Raw genomic sequence first — 21,466 nt, forward strand, 5'->3', positions numbered from 1 at the left:
AGGCCATGGCCCAGTCTCTGCAGGCCATCGCTGAGGGCACTCGGCGCCAGTGGCCATGTGCCGAGCCAGCGTCGCACAGTCACAGACAGGGTTTGCCCAACCCCCTGGGCTCCATGGCTGCAAACCCTGTAGACCCCTGTCGATACCAGCACGGGCCTCCAGGACTGGCAGCGCCAGATGTCGGGGGGGCGTCGGATGGCCAGTCCGTTCGCATCCCCCCACCCATGTAGAGGCCTGGGGGCCATCGGGGCACCCCGAGGGAGGAGGAGGTGGTGTGGTCCGTCCCGGCTCCCCCTGTAGGGGAGGTCCAGGAAACACCGCGACACCTTGGACTCCGCCCCTTCCGTCCCAGGTGCATCGGGTGGGCAACGGGCAGGACAGGCTGGCAGCTCGCCATCCCAGTCGCCCGGGCCGCAGCCTGGCCCATCTAGGCCAGGACGCCCCCAGGAAATGGCCGCCAAAGGATCCTGTGTCAGAGGGCAGGAATCAAAGGAGTCCACCTCCAGTTCTGCTGTACCGTCTGGGGAACCATGTAGACGTAGTCAAAGGGCCCGTAAGGCCAAACAATTAGACACGGAGTAAGTTGGGTACAGGGCACAGATGAGTTTTAGGGGCTAGGGCACGTGCATGAACTCCTTTGGTTATTAAAGTCAATGTTACACCTACAGAAGCTGCCTTTGTGCTCTGTCCAAAGCGTGCGGGGGTGTCAAGTACGTTGAGCGGCAAGTGTGTGTGTGAGGGGTGGTCTTACCTCAGCCCCAGGTGAGTCTGCGCCCTTCCCCCTGGGCCGCCATCAACATCCCCCCGGGCAGAGGACGGGACCGTGCGCTGGCAGTATCACAGCCGCATGCAGGGATGGTCCGGGTGGATGGTGGTACTGTGGCCATGGGTCAGACATAGTCCAACGATGTGGAGCCAGGAGCTCACCGCAGGGCGGGTTGTCATCATCCTCCATGGCCTGCAATAGACACGCGTTCCACCCGCAACTGTGTGAGCCCGGCCCGTTGTGCCGCATGGTGGATCGGCAATGGGGGGGGTGGTGTGAATGCGGGTGGGGTGGGTGGGGTTGGGGAGGGGGGTGAGGGTGCTGGGTGGGTGGTATGGGTGGGGGGTGTGGGTGGTCGGCTGTTGCCATGGTGTGCGGTCTGTGGCCGTACTACCCGATTCCCACGCCCATCTAGTCAGTGAAGCGGGTGGCTATCAGTCTGTCCCGTGTCCGGTAACGGGTTGACAGCCACCCGCCTGTGTCTACCCCGTCTGCCCTGACCATTGCCCCCATCCCCCTCATCTGGGGAGGACTGCGCCTCTTCCTGCTGCTCCTCCACTCCGCCCTCCTCTGCCTGCGGCACATCGCCCCTCTGTTGGGCTATGTTGTGCAGGACGCAGCACACCACAATGATGCGGCCGACCCTATCTGACCGATACTGGAGGGCGCCCCCAGAGAGGTCCAGCACCTGAAACGCATCTTCAGCACGCCAAAGCACCTCTCTATCACTCCCCTTGTCGCTACATGGGCATCATTGTAGCGGTTCTCCGCCTCATTGCGTGGGTTCCGTATAGGCGTCAATCAGCCACGATCGCAATGGGTAGCCCCTGTCGCCCAGCAACCAGCCCCTCAGCCGGGGATGGCGTCCCTCGTCCATGCCGGGCATGGATGACCGCGACAACACGTATGAGTCATGTACACTGCCTGGGTAACGGGCGCAGACGTGCAGGATCATCATGCGGGTGGTCGCAGACCACCTGTATGTTCATCGAATAGGTCTCCTTCCTATTGGTGAACACGGCCCTGTTATCTGCAGGTGGCCGCACGGCGACGTGCATCCCATCAATCGTGCCCTGGAACATGGGGAACCCGGCCACGACAGAGAAGCCCACGGCCCGGCATCTTGGCTGGCCTGGTCCACGGGAAGCGGATGTAGCGGTGCACCATGGCATATAGGGCATCTGTCACTGCCCGGATGCACCGATGTCTGCGATATGCCGGACAGGTCCCCACTCGGTGCCTGGAATGACCCCGTTGCATAAAAGTTCAGGGCCGGCCGTAACCTTGACGGACACGGGGAGAGGGGGTGTCCCCCGCCAGTGCCACGCGGTGACAGGTGTGCCATCAGGTTGCAGATGTGTGCCACGGTTTCCCGCCTCATCCGGAGTCGCCTCCTGCATTCCCGGTCCGTGAGGTCCTGGTATGACTGCCGGGGCCCGGTACACCACGGGGCGCCCTCGGGTGCCTCCGTTGCCGTGGGGCCGCGACGTCCTCCTCTCCATCCTCGTCCTGTCGGTCATTGTGTCCCTCCAGCCTGGGCGGCTGCCGCCTGCCCCTCTGCGGCAGCCTGCGGCAGCCTCTTGGCGCCTCTCTGGCACGCTCCTCCTCCTCATCCAGGGCAACATAGACATTCGCGGCTGCCGCCACGGCGGCCAACATCGCTGGCTGATCGGGAAAACATGACTGCCTGGTTGGGGGGGGGGGGGGGGGGGGGGGGGGGGGGGGGAACGACGACATGTCATCATTGCCCATACCCCCTCCTTCCCCCCAGCCAGGTGGCATGGACCGCATGGGTCCAACTGTGGGAGGCTGGCACCTGGCCAGGTGGACCAACTCACTTGCCCTCGCATCCCCCTCCCCGGCACGGACCCCCCATCCCCCTCCCCCGGCACGGACCCCCCCATCCCCCTCCCCTGGCATGGACCCCCCATCCTCCTCCCCGGCACGGGATCCCCCCATGCCCCTCCCCGGCACGGACCTCCCATCCTCCTCCCCAGCACGGACCTCCATCCTCCTCCTCGGCAAGGACCTCCCATCCTCCTCCCAGCACGGACCCCCCCATCCCCCTCCCCCGGCATGGACCCCCCCATCCCCCTCTCCGGCACGGACCTCCCATCCTCCTCCCCGGCACGGACCCCCCTCCCGGCACTCCCCCCGGAGCCCAGCCCACTCTAACCACCCCCCCCCCCCGCCGCACCACACACACACACAACCCTAGACACACCTCTCCCCACACATTCAGACTGCGGCCACGGCATCACCTGCCCAGCGGCCATCCCCCCAGGCCGTCACTCACCTCCACGCTGGTCGGCGTGAACCTGGAGCGCAGGTTCACGCCAATGAAAAGGAGGTTTGATTTACGTCGACGTGAACGGTCATCACGTCGACGGGATCTTCGGCCAATCCAGAAGGGAGAATATCGGCAGGCCGAAAATCGGCTGCCTTGCGCAGACCCGTGCCATTCTCCGACGTCTGCGGCGCCATTAACGCCCCGCCATATTTTCTCCCTTCGGAAGACTTTCGGCAACCGGCGGGGGCGGGATTCACGGCGGCCAACGGCCATGTCTCCGACCCGCTGGGGTGTCGGAGAATGACGCCCCTGATCTCTTGCTACACCGAGGAGTTCTGGCGAGTGGAGTTCCTCAGTGCAGAAAACGGGGCTATGTGCCGCCTCTGCCATGCATTACCTGCTGAGGCCCACTATTGAACCGGGAGACGGGTTAAATAGCGGATTGTTTCTCGGCGCCGTGAGGTCCAGGAAACAAGCAGCTAAACGCGCTTGCTGAGGGACTTTGTTCCCATTTAGTTAAATCGCGCCCAAGGTAACTGATTAGTGTGTATTTTTTTACCTGGTGGATAATGGTCCTCAGGTTTTTCTGGAAAAGACAAATTAAAACTTGAATTAATATTAAAATGGATGAAGATTGTTTGACATATCCGTGTTTAAACAGAAAGTAGAGAAACATAATTTTTGATACAAAATCGCGTGGCATTGTTTTGGACAGGATGGGGAGTTAATCGAAACAGCCCTGGTTTTACCTCACACCATCCTCCAGGAACAGAAAGTTTTGATCTGCTTCCCTCTTTATAAGTTTTGCCTTGTTTTCCAAACCCTCAGTTTAGTTCCGGTCCAATTTTCTATTAATAACCCCAAAGCAAACTTAAGATATGCTGAACTCAGAGGTTAGTTTATTTGTACACACTTAAAACACAGGAGGGGGGTCACTGTGTAGCCCCCTGTGCACTCATACAGTAAAGAGGGAAAGAGGAATAAAGGTTTCTAGCACAAAGACTACCAAAGAAATAAATTATTCTTTCATGTGTGTCCAGAATCAAAGTCTAAAGACATACTCCTTCACAGAGGTCAGCAGACTGATTTGATGCTGGAGAATTCACTTTTCCAGCAGAGTTGACCTCCACAATGAGATAGGCACGCAAAGATGAAGTCAGGCTTGTAGGAGTTGTTACAGATATTTAATTTCAATCTGCGGACTTGGGGCCAGATATTCAGCCTGCTCAGAGCTTCTTTGCTGCGGTGCTGTTTAGAGATGAAAAAATGGCAGACTGAGTTTTGCAGCTCCACAAGGCAATATTACTGGTTCCACAAGCTAGAGGTTCATACCACACAATTCCTATCTCTTCACATTGTGCTTCACAAAAGGCGTATGTCTGTTAATGCTTCAATTAATAAGTCTTGAGCAGGTTTTTTTGAGGTCCTTTGTGCAATCTGACAAATGGGCTCTGGTTGGCCAGGCCTGGCTTATGAAATGTAGGTGGCCTTTGTATACATGCTTTGAATTTGGTCTCTGCTGTCCAGAGAGGGTATATCATCAGAGATAACAAAGTGTAAGTTTCTGTGAAATATCCATGTAGTTCTTTCACTCAGGGTCACACACAACATAACTACAACAATTCTAAAAGATCAGTGTCCAGGGCCGGAATTGCACATGGGCTGGAGCGGAAACGGCTGCAATTGCTGACCCTGATCAAAATCAATTAAACATTGCAGCATTATGCTGGCTGGTTACTTAAGTTCATCTAAGTTGTTATTGTTTTCCCCATTTGGGGCAGGTGCAGCAGCATCAGCATTTTCTTGGTCCAGTAGTTTTCCCCTCAAGAGAGAGAGAGCAAAATTGTGAAGGGCACAGCAGATAATGGCACTCTGGCGGATACTGCAGGGCACCCCCAGATCAGTCCTGGCATCAGAACCTCAGCTTCAGCTAATCAAGGGTCCTCTCCACCACACCCCTTGTGGATACATGGCAGCGATTGTACCTCTCCTCGGCTTCTGTCCTCAGGTGCCTGAGAAGTGCCATTAACCACCTTTTCAAAAGATAACCCCTGTCACCAATCAAGCCATAATCGAGGTGAGCTGGAACTGTGATCAGCCTTGGCACTTGTCAGTGACACAGAATGTAGGCATTGTGGGAGCTGTCACAGTACCTTGCACAGACCTGGAGAAACTGGGTCCTGTGGTCATAACCTCTCTGAACATTCATGGAGTGAAGCTCTTTCCGTTTGACACATGCATGCAATCAATGGCATCCTGGATCTGGGGAAACCCTGCAGTTGCAACAAAGCCTCTGGCCCGCTCAGTCTGGCTGACTTGATCTGCCTTGAAATGAATGTTCTCGCCCACCTGAAGAGAGAGCCAGTCACCAGCTTGACACAGATGTGACAGAAATACTCTGGAAAGATAATCCAGAGTGCTGGAAAGATCCGGAAGGTTAAATATTAACTGTGATAGTGACCTTAAGAGCTATGTGCAATGGATGTCCACCCACACAATTGGAGGCTACCTCTGACCCAATCATCTGGCACGTGGCAATGACGACTTCCCTTGAAAGTCGTAGCGCCTTGCTGCACTGGACCTCGTTCATGTGAAGGTAGTTGGTTTGCTGCCTGTACACCCTGGCAGCTGGATAGTGGTGTGTCATGCAATGGACATCCACCTTGGCCTCCCTGACAATAGAAAGACATAAAACCCAATGATCAGTACTGCTAAGACGTTATACAAGAAAAATGTCACGTGTTCAATGTTCCGCTTGGGTGGTATCTCTACAACAGAGGTAGGACAAGGTAGCAAGTCTTGACTTCTTCGACGCCAAGGTTATTGCGTTCAGTAATCACTTCTCCAACAACATACCTGTGCCACCTGTATCCCCTTTATATAGTGCAGTCTATTAAACAATCAAAGCCCTAATTTTGACATAAGTTAGGGGACATTAACTCTTCCCTGCCATGCAACAGATTCAAAGGCTTGAGTGTCCAACTCAGAATGGATTCCCGCCAAGCTGAGAATAGGAGAATGAGAGATATACTTGGCTGGGTCAAAGATTATGATGGAATGCAATTGTGCTGCTGCTGGTGTACAGTGCCTCACTGGTGTCTTGTTTGACACGGCGGAATTTATACCAATTCTATTCCATTTAGTGTTGCGGAAGAGTCATATAAGATGATGAAGATATGCTCAGAGTCAGGACATTTATCTCATCAAGGGCTGTGCGATGGTCACACCTAACATTACTATCGTGGATAGAGGTATCAGCAACAGGGAGGTCGGTGAGGAATAGAACTAGGTTTTTCGCTCGTGCTTCATCTTTCACTACCTGCAGACACAGCTTGCCAGATATCTCCTTCAGGATTTGGTTAGTATCTCTATTACTGATCCATTCTCTATAATGAACATTGAAGTATCCATCCAGTCTGCATTTTCTGCTTCTTCCCAGTGGTGTTCAATGGGGAGGAGCTCTGATTCATCGGCTGAGAGAGGTTGGTAGCTGGTAATCAGAGGATGGTATGCGTCTGGCCTGATGACACTAGATTTCATTGATTGCAGAGACTTTGTTGAGGACGCCAATGAAAATGCCCTCCTGACTTTCCAACACTGTGCATCCATCTCAGGTGAGTCTCCCTGCCAGTGCAAGCGAACACTTCCAGGATTGCCGATGGAGCACTCTGGGATTATGACTGGATGATATAATTCTGTGAGTGTGACTGTCAGCCTGTCATGTAGCTGATCTTTAGAACAGCTCTGTCAATTTTGGCACAATCCCCAGATGGTATTGAGACAACCTTTACAAAATTGACTGGGCTGTGTGTGGCTTTGTTGTGTCCATTGCCAAATCAATGCCAGATGACCTGTCTGTTTTATTTTTACTTATTTTATTTGTTCGTCCTGGAGTGGGAGTTGAAATTATATTGCCTCAGCGGCAAAATTCCTCTCAACTGTGACAGCTGGCAGTATAAAGTTGGGGCATATGGGCAGCATGGTAGCACAGTGGTTAGCACTGGTGCTTCATAGCTCCAGAGTCCCAAGTTTGATTCCCGGCTTGGGTCACTGTCTGTATGGAGTCTGCACATTCTCGCTGTGTCTGCAAGACATGCTGTTAGGTGAATTGGACATTCTGAATTCTCCCTCAGTGTACCTGAACAGGCACCGGAATGTGGCGACTCGGGGCTTTTCACAGTAACTTAATTGCAGTGTTAATGTAAGCCTACTTGTGACAATAAATATTATTATTATTATTAAAAGCCTGGGCAGGAGTCAGGAAATTGAAGGTACTCAATAACATGTCATTTTTTTACCTGCTGGATACTTTTTCTGATGTTTTTCTGGAAAAGGGGCTTTTCACAGTAACTTCATTGAAGCCTACTTGTGACAATAAGCGATTATTATTATTAGTATTATAAACCCAGGAGTGGTTAGAGGCTACTTTGGGATACTGCCTCAAGGTATGATTCTGTGCATGTGATTGTGTCATTCCATTGCATTCATAATCTGTCTATTTTGGCACCAAACCCCAGTTGGCATTAAGGCGATCTTTGCAGAGTCAAATAGGCCTGGTGTGGCTTTGTTGTGGCCAGTGTCAAAGACAATTTCATCTGAGCTTTTAAAAATCTTATTTGACTTGTTTGTCTTTGAGTGGGATTAGAACTCATATTGCCTCAGGGGCAAAATTCTTGAAAACCGATGTGACAGTGGGCAGTATAAGCTATGGAAGCATTAAAAACCTGAGCAAGATTCAAATGTCAGAACGTCAAAGATATTTAAGGATTGAAGTGTTTTTTTTTTACCTGGTGGATAGTAGTCCTTAGATTTTTCTGGAAAAGACAAATTAAAACTTGAATGAAAATTGAAATATATGAAGATTTTGACATATCTATATTGAACCAGAGAATAAAAAAATTACACAAATCTACATAGTATATCTCAGCTTATCAAAATGTCTGAACATTTCTGCAACAGAAACTGAATGTTGTAGAAAAGGCTCGAGTGACTAACTGCACGAATATTGTATGTTGTACACTGGCTGCCATGCTGAAGCAAAAGGATGCCAATCTCACCAACATTGATTTTGACCGAAATAGCAAATGAAAAAGGACAATTCATACACCACACATTTATAAAAATCTCTCACTGATTTAAATCAATGAAGAGGATGGCAATTGTTTGTCATATCTGTGTGTAAAGAACAGACAGGAATGTAAAACACAAAATAATTTTTGACTATTGTTATAACCTGCCCGGAAACTATTGATTGGTTACCCCATGTTACTTCAGGAATATGAGTTGGCGGGGGTGGGGGGTATTTCAAATTTCGGGTTTTGGTCAGTGTTATTCACCATATACATCCATGGTGCCACCACAGATTCCTTGCCATATTTTGGCAGAAACTGATAGTGTTACCAGAGAAACAGCATAAACTGACATTTGATCCTGACCCAAGTGTGAAACTGGGAAAAACTGTAATGATTGGAGGATTTTAGGATCTTGGCTTCTAAATATGGGACAAGTTAAGAGTTAAAAGCCTGGAGGTATAATGTGTTTGGCTGCAGTGGTCATGGTTTTGAAAAAGAATTTTATTTTGCTTCTAGGAAGCAGCAGATGAAATTGACCAGAGGAATATGGGTTGAGGGGGTGGTGAGGGGGGTCCCTGGGGAGTGTTTTTTGCAGCCTGCAGAGATCATTTGTTTTTCAACTTGGAGAGCTGAGGTCATTACTGGGTGGAGCCCAGAAAGACAGATCGGCAGTGAGTTTGGAGAAGTGTGAGACAGAGAGGAACTGAATTCTGATTTGCCTGACTCTGAGTCCACAATTCTTTCCCAGTATTTTAAAGCAGAGCAGTCTTGTCTGACGACTAGGAAAAGGCTGAAACAAACTAGTTGAAGCAGCTACTTGAAGACATTCAGCCAGAATCTGCAGGGTTTCTAACAGGGTTGGACCCCAGATTTGGGCATCTGTCCTACAAAGAATGTATTACTCTATGCCCTGCTGATTTTTAAGGTGGATTGGGGGATGTATGTTTCTTTTATTGTTGTTTAATGGGAAATTGTATCGTAATGTTCAGGGGTAAATTATTCTTTTCGGTGTTGCAGTTAGAAAGTTTAATATTGTATTCATAATAAAGTTTTATTTATAAAGCCCTATTTTTTTTCATGCAGTCACTCCTGGAGAGAATCATTCTTTTCGCACAGTCTTAACATAAACTACAACATTGGGGCTTCGGTCCAGTATCCTAGCCAATGTTAGGGTCTGCACTGGGATCATAATAAAACCAATACAAATAATGTAATTATTTCCCTTTCAAGGATAAGTGGATCGTAGGTTATCCAGTGATGAAATCAGTGTCTATTTACAAGTCCAGCTGACCTGTCAGGCAGATCAGCTCATTTCAATAATTGTGAAAGAAAATGCACACTAGACCAGATATAACCAGGTCTGCTGCAGCTCTCCAAGTGTTAGAAGATAGTGTGAATTAAAAAGAGAGATATCCATTTATGTGGCCTCTTTCTTGATCAATGGGTGTCCCACAGTGCTTTCATGCCAATTAACTGCGGTTGAAGCATCTGCAGTTTTGTAATTTTAGAAAATGTACAGCCAATTTCAGCACAGCAGCATCTCATAAACAGCCATGTGATATTGACCAGGTTATCGGTTTTTCTGATGTTTATTGAGCAATAATATGAAACAAGACACCAAGAATAACACCGCTGCTCTTTTCTATAAGTAGCAAGGTTCTTTAGCGTTGACCAGCGAGGACAGACAGGGCCTCACTTTCACAACTCATTCAACAGGCAGCACCTCCGACAGTGCAGCATTCTCTCACCACTGCAATGGAATGACAGGTTAGACGGTTGCACTCTAATGATAGAGTGAGACCTGAAATTAGAAACTTTGCCTTGGAAGCAAGATTTCTGTCAACTGATCCACAGCTGACATGCTAAACTATAGGCAGACTGGAAATTGGGGCAGGAATTCGGTAGTTAGAAGATCAAATACATTTTAACTCCCATTGGCATGGTTTCTTATCTGGTTGATAATATTGAGTAGGTTCTGCTGGATAAGAACAAAAAAGCTTTAGCCCATATTGAACAGGATGGAGATTGTTGCACACACACACGTTTAAAGTAGAGCTTGGAAAGACAACTTCTTACACAAATAGTATACAATGGAAAGACTTAAAACCTAATGATCAGTACTGCCAAAGGTTTAACAAGAAAAATTGGAGGGTGTGGAACAGGTTTGATGGGCTGAATGTCCTGTTCAGGATGGATCTCTTCCATTGCCGGTGTCATTGAATGTCCCTTTAAGAAATGTTTGGTCTCCTATCATGTGACTTGTAGCACAGCTACAGTGATGTCATTTTGTGGGTGGACTGGGCTGTGGTTATCAGGTGAAAGGGTTATTTTATTGTTTCAGTTTTCATTTGGTTGCTTTGGACTGCAGAAGGAAGAAGAAGTGTTTTCCCTGTTTTTCTCTGTTTTCATTTTAATAACTGTTCCAGTGAAAAGCACACTGCGTGTGGCAAACTGCCTTGGTAACTTTAAAGATAGAGTTGTTTTCCGGAAGGAATTTGAAACTGCCGGTTGAAACTGGCTCCGAAGTTCAGGGAAAGGACCAGTCCCAGTCAAGTGAGAATACAGGGTGCTGGGCCACATGCTTGAAAGGGGTTTTGGTTTATTGGATTTTGTTATTGAATTGGATCAGCTAAGGGGGAATTCATTAAGTGCTATATACATAGATTACTGTAGCTGTTGTGTTGTCTTTGTAAACATTGTTTTGATTAAAGCACCCAGAAAGTCTGATGAATCACAACTCAAACAAAGGCTTTTGTGCACATCCTGGCCAAATGCAGCATAAAGATTAGGTCAGGTGAATATCATAATACACTTTGGAGATTCTAAGCTCTGGCCCATAACACCGGGAACAGGAGAATGAGGGATATGCTTGGCCTGAGGCTAAAGATTGTGATGGACTACAATTCTGCTGATGCTGAAGATGCACAGTGCCTCATGGGTGTCCTGTTCTGCACGCAAAATATATTTTGCATATTCCATTTAGCATTGGCGAAGTGCCACATAAGACTTTGTACGGTATCCTCAGTGTGAAAACAGGACATTTTACTCATCAAGGCCTGTGCGATAGTCAATTCTAACATAACTGTCCTAGATAGATGTATCAGCAACAGGAAAATCAGTGAAGAATAGCTCAAGTAGACTTTTCACTTGTACTTATTCTCTCAACACCTGCCGCTGACACAGTGTGGTGGTATGTATTAGGGGTATTAAGGTACCCCGGGATGCTGAGGGGCTATTGGTAGATAGATACTGGATCCCGATTGGATCAGCCGCCTGCTGGCTCCACCCAGCAAGGCGGAGTATAAGAGCCCGGGTTCTCCCAGCAGCCGCATTCTGTAACTGTGCTGCTGGGGAACAAGTCTGCCTAATAAAGCCATCGTTCGACTCCTTCTCATATTGTCTCTTGAGTGATTGATTGTGCTACAATTTATTAAGCAGACTTTTAAGGACATGGAGCTCCGAATCATGCCGGAGTGTCTGCGAATCAGCCCCCACGCGGCAAACGCAGCGGCCACGTTTAAACATTGGTTAGCGTGTTTCCAGGGATATCTCTGAACAGCCCCTGGCATACCTACAGAGGAACAGAAAATCCAGGTCCTGCATGCCAGGGTGAGCCCTGATATCCACACGCTTATAGATGATGCGGAGGATTTCCCGACGGCCATCGGGATGCTGATTGGAATCTACGTTCGGCCCGTCAACCAGGTCTACGCACGCCACCAGCTCGCGACGAGACGGCAGATCCCCGGGGAATCGCTGGATGAATTCTACAATGCACTGTTGATACTGGGGAGAAATTGCAACTGCCCCGGGATGGATGGCCGCACGGGGCCTGAAGAAAATTCCCTGGTGCAACAATTATGACTGGCTTCGGTGACCCTGGACCAGTCGCAGCCCCGAACGCTCCAGATGGCATCAACAACGATATTCGTAAACGGGTACGAGACGCCCTTCCTGATCGGCTCTGGGAGCACGGAGAGTTTTATACATCCTGATACGGTAAGACGCTGTTCCCTTCCGATCCACCCCAGTAATCAAAACAATTTTCTGGCGGCGAGGTCCCATTCGGTAGAAACAAAAGGGTTCTGCATCGCGAATCTCACGGTGCAGGGGAGGGAGTTCAAAAACTACCGGCTGTACGTCCTTCCCCACCTCTGCGCTGCCACACTCCAGGGTTTGGATTTTCAGTGCAATCTCCAGAGCTTAACGTTTAAATTCGGCGGTCCTATATCCCCACTCACTATCTGCAGCCTCGCGACCCTCAAGGTCGATCCGCCTTCCCTGTTCGCGAGCCTCACCCCGGATTGCAAACCAGTCGCCACTGGGAGCAGACGGTACAGTGCCCAGGACCGATCTTTTATCCGGTCAGAAGTCCAGCAGCTGCTGAGGGAAGGCATAATTCAGGCCTGCAATAGTCCCTGGAGAGCCCAGGTGGTTGTTGTAAAGACCGGGGAGAAGCAGAGGATGGTTGTAGATGATAGTCAAACCATCAATCGGTACACGCAGCTGGTTGCGTACCCTCTCCCCTCCATATCCGACATGGTCAATCAGATTGCACAGTACAAGGTCTTTTCCACGGTGGACCTTAAGTCCGCCTACCACCAGCTCCCCATCCGCCCGAGCGACCGAAAATACATTGCCTTCGAAGCAGACGGGCGGCTCTACCATTTTTTAAGGGTTCCATTCGGCATCACTAAGGGGGTCTCGGTCTTCCAACGGGAGATGGACTGAATGTTTGATCGGTACGGTTTGCGGGCCCTGTCCCCGTATCTCGACAACGTCACCATCTGCGGCCACGACCAGCAGGACCACGACGCCAACCTCCGCAAATTCCTCCAGACCGCAAGCGCCCTGAATCTCACATACAACAGGGAGAAATGCGTGTTTAGCACCGACCGTCTAGCCATCCTTGGCTACGTAGTGCGAAATGGAGTGATAGGCCCCGACCCTGAACGCATGCGCCCACTCATGGAGTTCCCCCTCACTCACTGCTCCAAGGCCCTGAAACGCTGCCTGGGCTTCTTCTCTTATTACGCCCAGTGGGTCCCCAACTACACGGACAAGGCCCGTCCGCTAATCCAGTCCACGGTTTTCCCCCTGTCGACAGAGGCCCGCCAGGCCTTCAGCCGCATCAAAGCGGATATCGCAAAGACCACGATGCACGCAATCGACGAGTCCCTCCCCTTCCAAGTCGAGAGTGACGCGTCCGACGTAGCTCTGGCGGCCACCCTCAACCAAGCGGGCAGACCCGTGATCTTTTTTTCACGTACCCTCCACGCTTCAGAAATCCGCCACTCCTCAGTGGAGAAGGAGGCCCAAGCCATAGTAAAAGCTGTGCGGCATTGGAGGCTTTACCTAGCCGGTAGGAGATTCACTCTCCTCACTGACCAACGGTCGGTTGCCTTCATGTTCAATAATGCACAGCGGGGCAAGATCAAGAACGACAAGATCTTGAGGTGGAGGATCGGTCTCTCCACCTATAACTATGAGATCTTGTATCATCCCGGAATGCTGAACGAGCCTTCCGATGCCTTACGGTCCACTTGTGCCAACGCACAAGTGGACCGTCTCCGAACCCTCCACGAGGACCTCTGCAACCCGGGGGTCACTCGGTTCTATCACTTCGTGAAGACCCGTAACCTGCCCTACTCCATCGAGGAGGTCAGGACCGCCACCAGGAACTGCCAAATCTGCGCAGAGTGCAAGCCGCATTTCTACCGGCCAGATCAAGTGCACCTGATAAAGGCTTCCCGTCCCTTTGAGCGCCTCAGCCTGGACTTCAAAGGCCCCCCCCCCTCCACCGATCGCAACACATACTTCCTGAACGTGATTGACGAATACTCCCGGTTCCCATTCACCATCCCCTGTCCCGACATGACCGCGGCCACGGTCATTAGAGCCCTAGGCACCATCTTTACACTGTTCGGTTTCCCCGCCTACATACATAGCAATAGGGAGTCCTCCTTCATGAGCAACGAACTGCGTCAATTTCTGCTCAGCAAGGGCATCGCCTCGAGCAGGATGACCAGTTACAACCCCCGGGCGAACGGTCAGGTAGAGAGGGAGAACAGAACGGTCTGGGAGTCCGTCCAACTGAACCTACGGTCCAGAAGTCTCCCAGTTTCCCGCTGGCAGGAAGTCCTCCCGGACACTCTCCATTCCATCCGGTCGCTGCTGTAGTGCAACAACAAATCAAACACCTCACGAACGCCTCCTTGTCTTCCCTAGGAAGTCCTCCTCCGGAACGTCACTTCCGACCTGGCTGGCAGCCCCGGGACCCATCCTGCTCCGAAAGCATGTGCGGGCGCACAAATCGGACCCGTTGGTCGAGAGGGTTCATCTCCTGCATGCGAACCCTCAATAAGCCAACGTGGCGTACCCCGACGGCCGACAGGACGCGGTCTCCCTGCGGGACCTGGCACCCGCCCGAGCCCCGCACACCCCCCCAACACCAGTGACCCCCTCTGGAGCCACGCACAACCCCCCAACACCGATCGCCCCCTCCCTCCCACCGGCGCACCCCACAGCCGCCCCCTTCCAGGGTGGATTGATCCTTCCCCCGGACCCGAATTGTGATACTGAAGTGAGACGAGGCTGGAACCTGCGCCTGCATCACCACCGGGGCTAAGACGATCAGCGAGGACGACCATGGCACCCATTCGACTCATCGAATCTGTATAATGAAGCACGAAACGCCTCTGTAAATAATCTTTTGGGTTTGGTTTGGTTGCTCAGTAAAAGCGGCATTGTAAGAAGTTAGTATCGGAGCATAGCTGCCGTGTTAGCGGCATCCTAGGTACCGACTCTGGAAACCCCTACCACCATACGGCCCACTACCCCGCCGGGTTCTTTTTTAACAAGGGGTGAATGTAGTGGTATGCATTAGGAGTATTAAGGTACCCCGGGATGCCGAGAGGCTATTGGTAGATAGATACTGGATCCCAATTGAATCAGCCGCCTGCTGGCTCCACCCAGCAAGGCGGAGTATAAGAGCCCGGGCTCTCCCAGCAGCCGCATTCTGTAACTGTGCTGCTGTGGAACAAGTCTGCGTAATAAAGCCATCGTTCGACTCCTTCTCATCTCGTCTCGTGAGTAATTGATTGTGCTACACACAGTCTGGCAGATGTCTACTTCAGGATTCGGCCGATACTTCTGCCAATGAGCCATTCCTGGTAATAGGCTGAGAAGTGCCCCAAACATTCTCTGCTTCTTCTCAGTGGTATTCAATGAAGAGGAGCATTGGTTCATCAGCTGAGGAGGGTGTTAGCTGCTAATCAGCATGCAGTTTTCGTTAACATTTTTGACCTGATGACTTGAGACTTCAAGAGGTCCAGATACATCACTGAGGCTCCCTGGACTATGCCCTCATGATTACATTCCTGTGCTATCAGCTCTGATGCACCTTCCATCAGTGGGGCAGTAAATAGCTAGGAGTGGCAATGGAATACTATGGGGTTTTGGCTGGAAAGCACGGGGGCGATTCGCCTTCGATCGCCGTCAGAGAGAAAATTCAGAGAGAATTGGGCAACAAAATTCTCTCCGGAAAATCCCGTCTCCCGATTTTCCCTGCCCTTGCTGATGACATCACAAGGTTCACACTCTGAAAGCGTAAGAACCCCATTTTAATGGATTCTCATAAATTTTAACACAATTAACAAGCCTTACTGCCACAGGACCACTCTCACTAAATATTCAGTCATGTCGGTGAGGTTTACAACAGCTTTTCAAAATGGGTATCAGTCGAGAGGAGCCCTCTGAGGGTGCAAAGTTAAGTACAGCCTCTGGTGGTAAAGGACTGCTTGGGCGATGCCCCGGCACAGGTTGAAAATGCAAGTTTGGCAGTGCCATTGGTGGGCCTTTGTGGGATGCCCAAGGGTTGGTTTCCATTTATGTGTGGTGGGGGGCAGGGAAGGGCGTGCAGTGAGTGAGGAATTTCAGGCACGGGGGGGGGGGGGGCAGCAGGCACTGAGGTGGGTGGGGGGAACACCGGCTATATTTCTGCAATGGGGTACCCCACGCTGATTGTCCGGAGGGGGAGGGAGGTGATACCCCGTGGTGGTGATGTGGGAGCCTGGGGGATGGGGTTGATGTTCACTTCTAATGGGGGTGTCCTTTAAAGATGGTGGACTGATCTCTGTGGATTCCTGTCAAATCCATTCAGAAACTCTGGCTGTATGTCTTCAGAAGCTATTTCTCAGCTTGTTTCAACTCCCCCTTGTTCTCAGACAAGTCTACACTGCTTTAAAGACTGTTAGTCTCTTTTAACTGAACAGCAGGGGGGCAAACTCCCTGGCCTGTGGTCACAGCTACATCTGAAACTGCAGTGCCGTAGTGGTATTGTTGCTGGATTAGTAATCCAGAGATCCAGGGTAATGCTCTATGGACCTGGGTTTGAATCCCACCAGGACAGATGGTGGAATTTGAATTCAATAAAAATCTGGAATTAAGTCTGGAATTATGATCACCATGAAATCACTGCCACTTATTGTTAAAACCCCTAATTGGGTTCCCTAATGCCCTTTTGGGACAGGAAATCTAGCATCCTTACCTAGTATGGTCTACATGTGACTCCAGATCCACAGCATGTAGTTGACTTTTAAATGCCCTCAGGGTTGGGCAATAAATGCTGACCCAGCCAGCGGTGCCCACATCCCATGATCGAATAAAGAAAAAAGAGTCATAGAAACAATTGACCTGCTTTTCCTACAAAACGCCTGATACATTAGCCTCACAGAGTAATGAAATCTTACCAAGCTGAAATCTAATTAACGCCACTGGGAATCCCCGAGCAAAAAAAAAAATAATTTGCCCAAGCTTTTTACGATGCTTTAATTGCACCCCAGGTTGCCAACCTTTCAAACTAGGATTTCTATTAAAAACATGATTGCAGTAATCAAACGCACTCTAGCCCAGGCGTACCAAATACATATAATTGTGTATCAGAAATTCCTACATTCATCACAATGACAAGCTAAATATATCAATTTATACATCACACATTTATTGGAAACAGAGATTCAAATCTCGGGTTATGGTCAATGTTACTGACTGCAAATGTTTGCTGTCCTGCCATTAATCCCTTGCTGTAATACTGTCAGGCACTAGCAGTGCCAACAGACAAACAGCAGAAACTGCCATTTGGATCTGACCCAAGTGTGAAAATTAGACAAACCAATACAAATAATGTCATTGTTTCCCTCTCAAGGATCAATGGACGGTAGCTATCCAATGGCAGGATAGTGCCAATCTCAGGATGCAACGGCCATCTACACAGTCCAGCTGATCTGTGTCATCCAGCAGGTCAACTCATTTCAATAATTATGCACACAGGGATACACACAGGGCCAGATATGGGAAGTGTAATATCCAGGAATTGTGCACTCTCCAAGCGCTTATGAGAAAGTAGCAATGAAAAGAAAGAAATACATGAATCTGGCACCTTTCATGTCTAACAGATGTGATGGATCCTACTGCTGGTACCCAGATATATTCAGTAGTTCCTATACTTGAAGGATACAGCTTGGACGCCATGCAACAGTATTTTCGCAGTGACAAGAAAATCTTATTAAACAATGCTTAACTATGTACATATTCACAAGTGGTATGGAGAGAACTTATACATTGCTACCCATCTCTAGACTGGCCCAAACTCGAGGTCATATGCCTTCTTATGACACAAGCAAGGTGAGAGTGATTGCCCTTGACATTAAGGCAGCATTTGATTAAGTGTGGAATTAAAGGCAACCAATATGAATCACAAGGAAAACTCTTGGCTAGTGTTAGTCGTGTGAGGAAAACAAAGGCCGTTTTAAGGGATTTATATTTGTATTGGTAAATAATAGAAAAAGGCATAGTTTTTTTTAATGTTTGTGTGTTAAGACGGGGAAACCTGGAGTTACACTTATGCTGGACAAACGAGTTCCAACTGCCCTTTTATTGTGCTTAGAGGGGAAGATGGTGTGAACAGTAAATAAGGCGGCAGTAGCATAAAATCAATACTCAGCAACTGTGGATCCTTTTAAGGTAAGACGGCTTTTGTCCTTTGTTTAACTGGAAGGCAAAGCTGCTGCAGATAGGAAACCGGGGAATGAACATCCCTCAACACTGCCAGAAGAAAGCTGGACAGGACAAGGGGGCTGCAAAAGGTAGACTTTCCAAAGAATCAGATAAGTCTAGACAACCAGGGAAGTGGAACAGAAAGAATATCTCAGGAAGTTAAAAAAACAGAGACTAAGAAGCAAATTCAAGGGAAAAGCAGACAAAGAGTGAAAGAGCCAGCAGTAACCAGATTTAAAGTGGAAAAGCAGACTTCAGAGCTAAATCAAAGGTTTGGTGCCATCTTAATACAGTCTGGAATCGACAGTTTAAGCAATTGTGAAGAGTTTGTGCAACAGTCAAGACAGAAAATCCTGAAGGGGGGATGTAAAATCTGGATGCTGAATTCTGTGTTAAATGTGGAGTGGAAGTTTTGTTTGAAAGAATAGTTTGGAAAATTTGTAATGCAAACCGCTGTTGTGAAAGAAGATTTTGCAGTTTGTCTTTTTTGGGAGTGGAGTTTGGAAATTCTCATGTGACAACCATCCAGGGGCGGGTGGGGGGGGGGGGGGGGGTGGGGGGGGGGAATTTGAGAAGGAATCCACAGACATTCCCTGGGTTCAGAGCAGAGTGTGCGTTTTACCACAGCCAGCTTGTGCATTTAAAGGGACCTTGTGTTACTGAGGTCATTGTAGCTTTGTAACACATGTTAACTTTAAAATCCACCTCCCCAATCTTATCCACCTTTCCTTCACCTTTCTCGTCTTTGCTTCCCCCTTCCCCTCCCCCACATCTACAGTTCACCCTCTGATGTTAGTTTCCCTGCTGTTTGACCTTTCACATCTTTTGTCCTCTCTGGGGACTGCCATTAACACTCTTTCCCCTTGGTTTCTGTTGCCATTAGCACCCGGTTTCCCTGGGTTTCTGTGGTATAAATATCTCCCACTTTCTCTGTCTGTTAGCTTTGACAAAGAGTCATCGGACTCAAAACGTTAGCTCTTTCCTCTCCCTACAGATGCTGCCAGACTTGCTGAGATTTTCCAGCATTTTCTCTTTCGGTAACCTTAAAATCTGTCTCTATTTATGAAGGTATGGGGGAGTATGGAGCATTGTATGATAATCAAACGTTTTATGTTTGATTTTTTCCTTGTTGTTAAAATTAATTAGCGGTCATGTGACTGTTCCTCAATGTTTTTCAAGAAAAAGTAGATACGGGGCGGGATTCTCCGACCCCCGCCGGGTCGGAGAAACGCCGGGGGTCGGCGTGAATCCCGCCCCCGCCGGTCTCCGAATGCTCCCATCCCCCAAAAACCGGCGTGGCATGAGTCGCGCCGCCCGCCTCGGACAATGGCGGGGTCCGGCTCGACTCAATGGGCCCCGGGGCCGCCCGAATTCTCCGGCCCGTGATGGGCCGAAGTCCCCCCCACCTGAAGCCAGTCCCGCCGGCGTAAATTGGAGTTGGTCCCTTACCTGGCGGGACTTGGCGGCGTGGGCGATCACCAGGGTTATTGGGGGGTCGGGGGGGGACCTGACTCCGGGATGTGCCCCCACGGTGGCTTGGTGTTCGGTCGAGGCCCACCGATCCGCGGACGGGCCTGTGCCGTGGGGGCACTCTATTCCTTCTGCACCGGAAGTGGAAGTGACTCCCTGTGCGCATGCGCGGGGATGACGTCAGCAGATGCTGTGCTCCCACGCATGCGCGGACCCGCGCCGGCCGGCGGAGTCCCTTCGGCCCCGGCTGCCGCGGCGCCAATGGCCTTCCACGCCAGCCGGCGGGGCGCAAACCGCTCCGGCACCGGCCTAGCCCCTGAAGGTCCGGAGGAATCCGCACCTTTGGGGCGGCACAACGCCGGAGTGGTTCCCTGCGCTCCACTGCGCCGTTTCTGCCCGCCCCGCCAATTCCCGGAGAATCTCGCCCGGTCTATTGAGCCAGGGTTCAATTCCTGAATCTTCCTGTCCAGTTATGACACCAACTAGGTTGGTAACAGTCGGGAAATTCTTGCCAGTGAGATCCTATTTCTTGATTTTCCACGCTCATCGCCTGTGATGTCATGAGATTCCAGCCCAGAAAGGTCAGGAACCTCATTTTAATAAATTGTAAAATCATTAGCGAGCTGTACTGCCGGGACTTCCACCCTCATTGAAGATTCAATCTATGCCGCAAGGATTTACAACAGCTCTACAAAATCGTGAGCCTGCCGATCTCACCTCCAAAGGAGATACCGTCGCAGTTTCGATTCCCCGCTGGGTTACTGTCTGTGTGGAGTCTGCAGGTTCTCCCCGTGTCTGCGTGGGTTTCCTCCGGGTGCTCCGGTTTCCTCCAAAGTCCAAAGACGTACAGGCTAGGTGGATTGGCCATGCTAAATTGTCCTTAGTGTGCAAAAAGGTTAGGAGGGGTGATTGGGTTACGGGGATAGGGTGGAAGTGAGGGCTTAAGTGGGTCGGTGCAGACTCGATGGGCCGAATGGCCTCCTTCTGCACTGTATGTTCTAGGTGCTATGTACGTCCAGGTCGTCCGTACGCACCAGGGAGTCCAATGGAGAGGGAGCACTTGAGAGAATGTTGGGAAACTAGCTAAGTCAGTCTCAGGGAGGGCAGCTAAGGGAATGGTTGAATTCCAGCAGTTGGAGGAGAGGGGGTGGTTTTGCTCGCAGGCCTCTGTTATTGTGGTCTTTATGAATTACTGCATTTGGTGTGGACATTGTGCTTATCAGGTTGTTGGAGTTTAAGCGATGGTTCCTGGAAGGGATCACCATTCTGGAGTACAGCTGAAAGTGGGTGGAATCTGCAGAACCACAGGCTCAGCACAGGGACCAACTGCAAGGTCCGAAAGTGGGATCATGAAGATATGCCAGGTTGGATTGGCAATCTGGAGACTCTGACATGGGTGGTGATTAGCTCCATCAGGGTGAGATGGCCCTGACACAGAGGCCAGTCACACTTACTCCTTACTGTCAGACGGAAGGGCTCTGCCAATAGACCTGGGGCTGAATTCATCCAAAATGGGACTATGTCCCCATGTCAGCCTAAAAACGCTGGCGTTTCACTCTGGAGTTTCCTCAAAAAAAAAAAAAATCTGATTCACTCACCTTCCGGGGGGCTAGTAGGGACCCGGAGTGATTCAGGCAGCTTTAGCTGCGGATACGGGCCCCCGCACTTCCGGTTCGAGCCTGCACATGTGCACGGCGTCGGCCTCCAGCGGCCGGGCCAAGCGCCATGGCAGACTCGGACCACGGAGGCAGCTTCGAAAATGTAGAGCCCCCGATCAGCCGTGTGCCCTTGCATCTGACTGGCCCGACCTGT

This window comes from Scyliorhinus torazame, chromosome 10 (genome assembly GCF_047496885.1).
Source record: "Scyliorhinus torazame isolate Kashiwa2021f chromosome 10, sScyTor2.1, whole genome shotgun sequence".
Taxonomy (NCBI): Eukaryota; Metazoa; Chordata; class Chondrichthyes; order Carcharhiniformes; family Scyliorhinidae; genus Scyliorhinus; species Scyliorhinus torazame.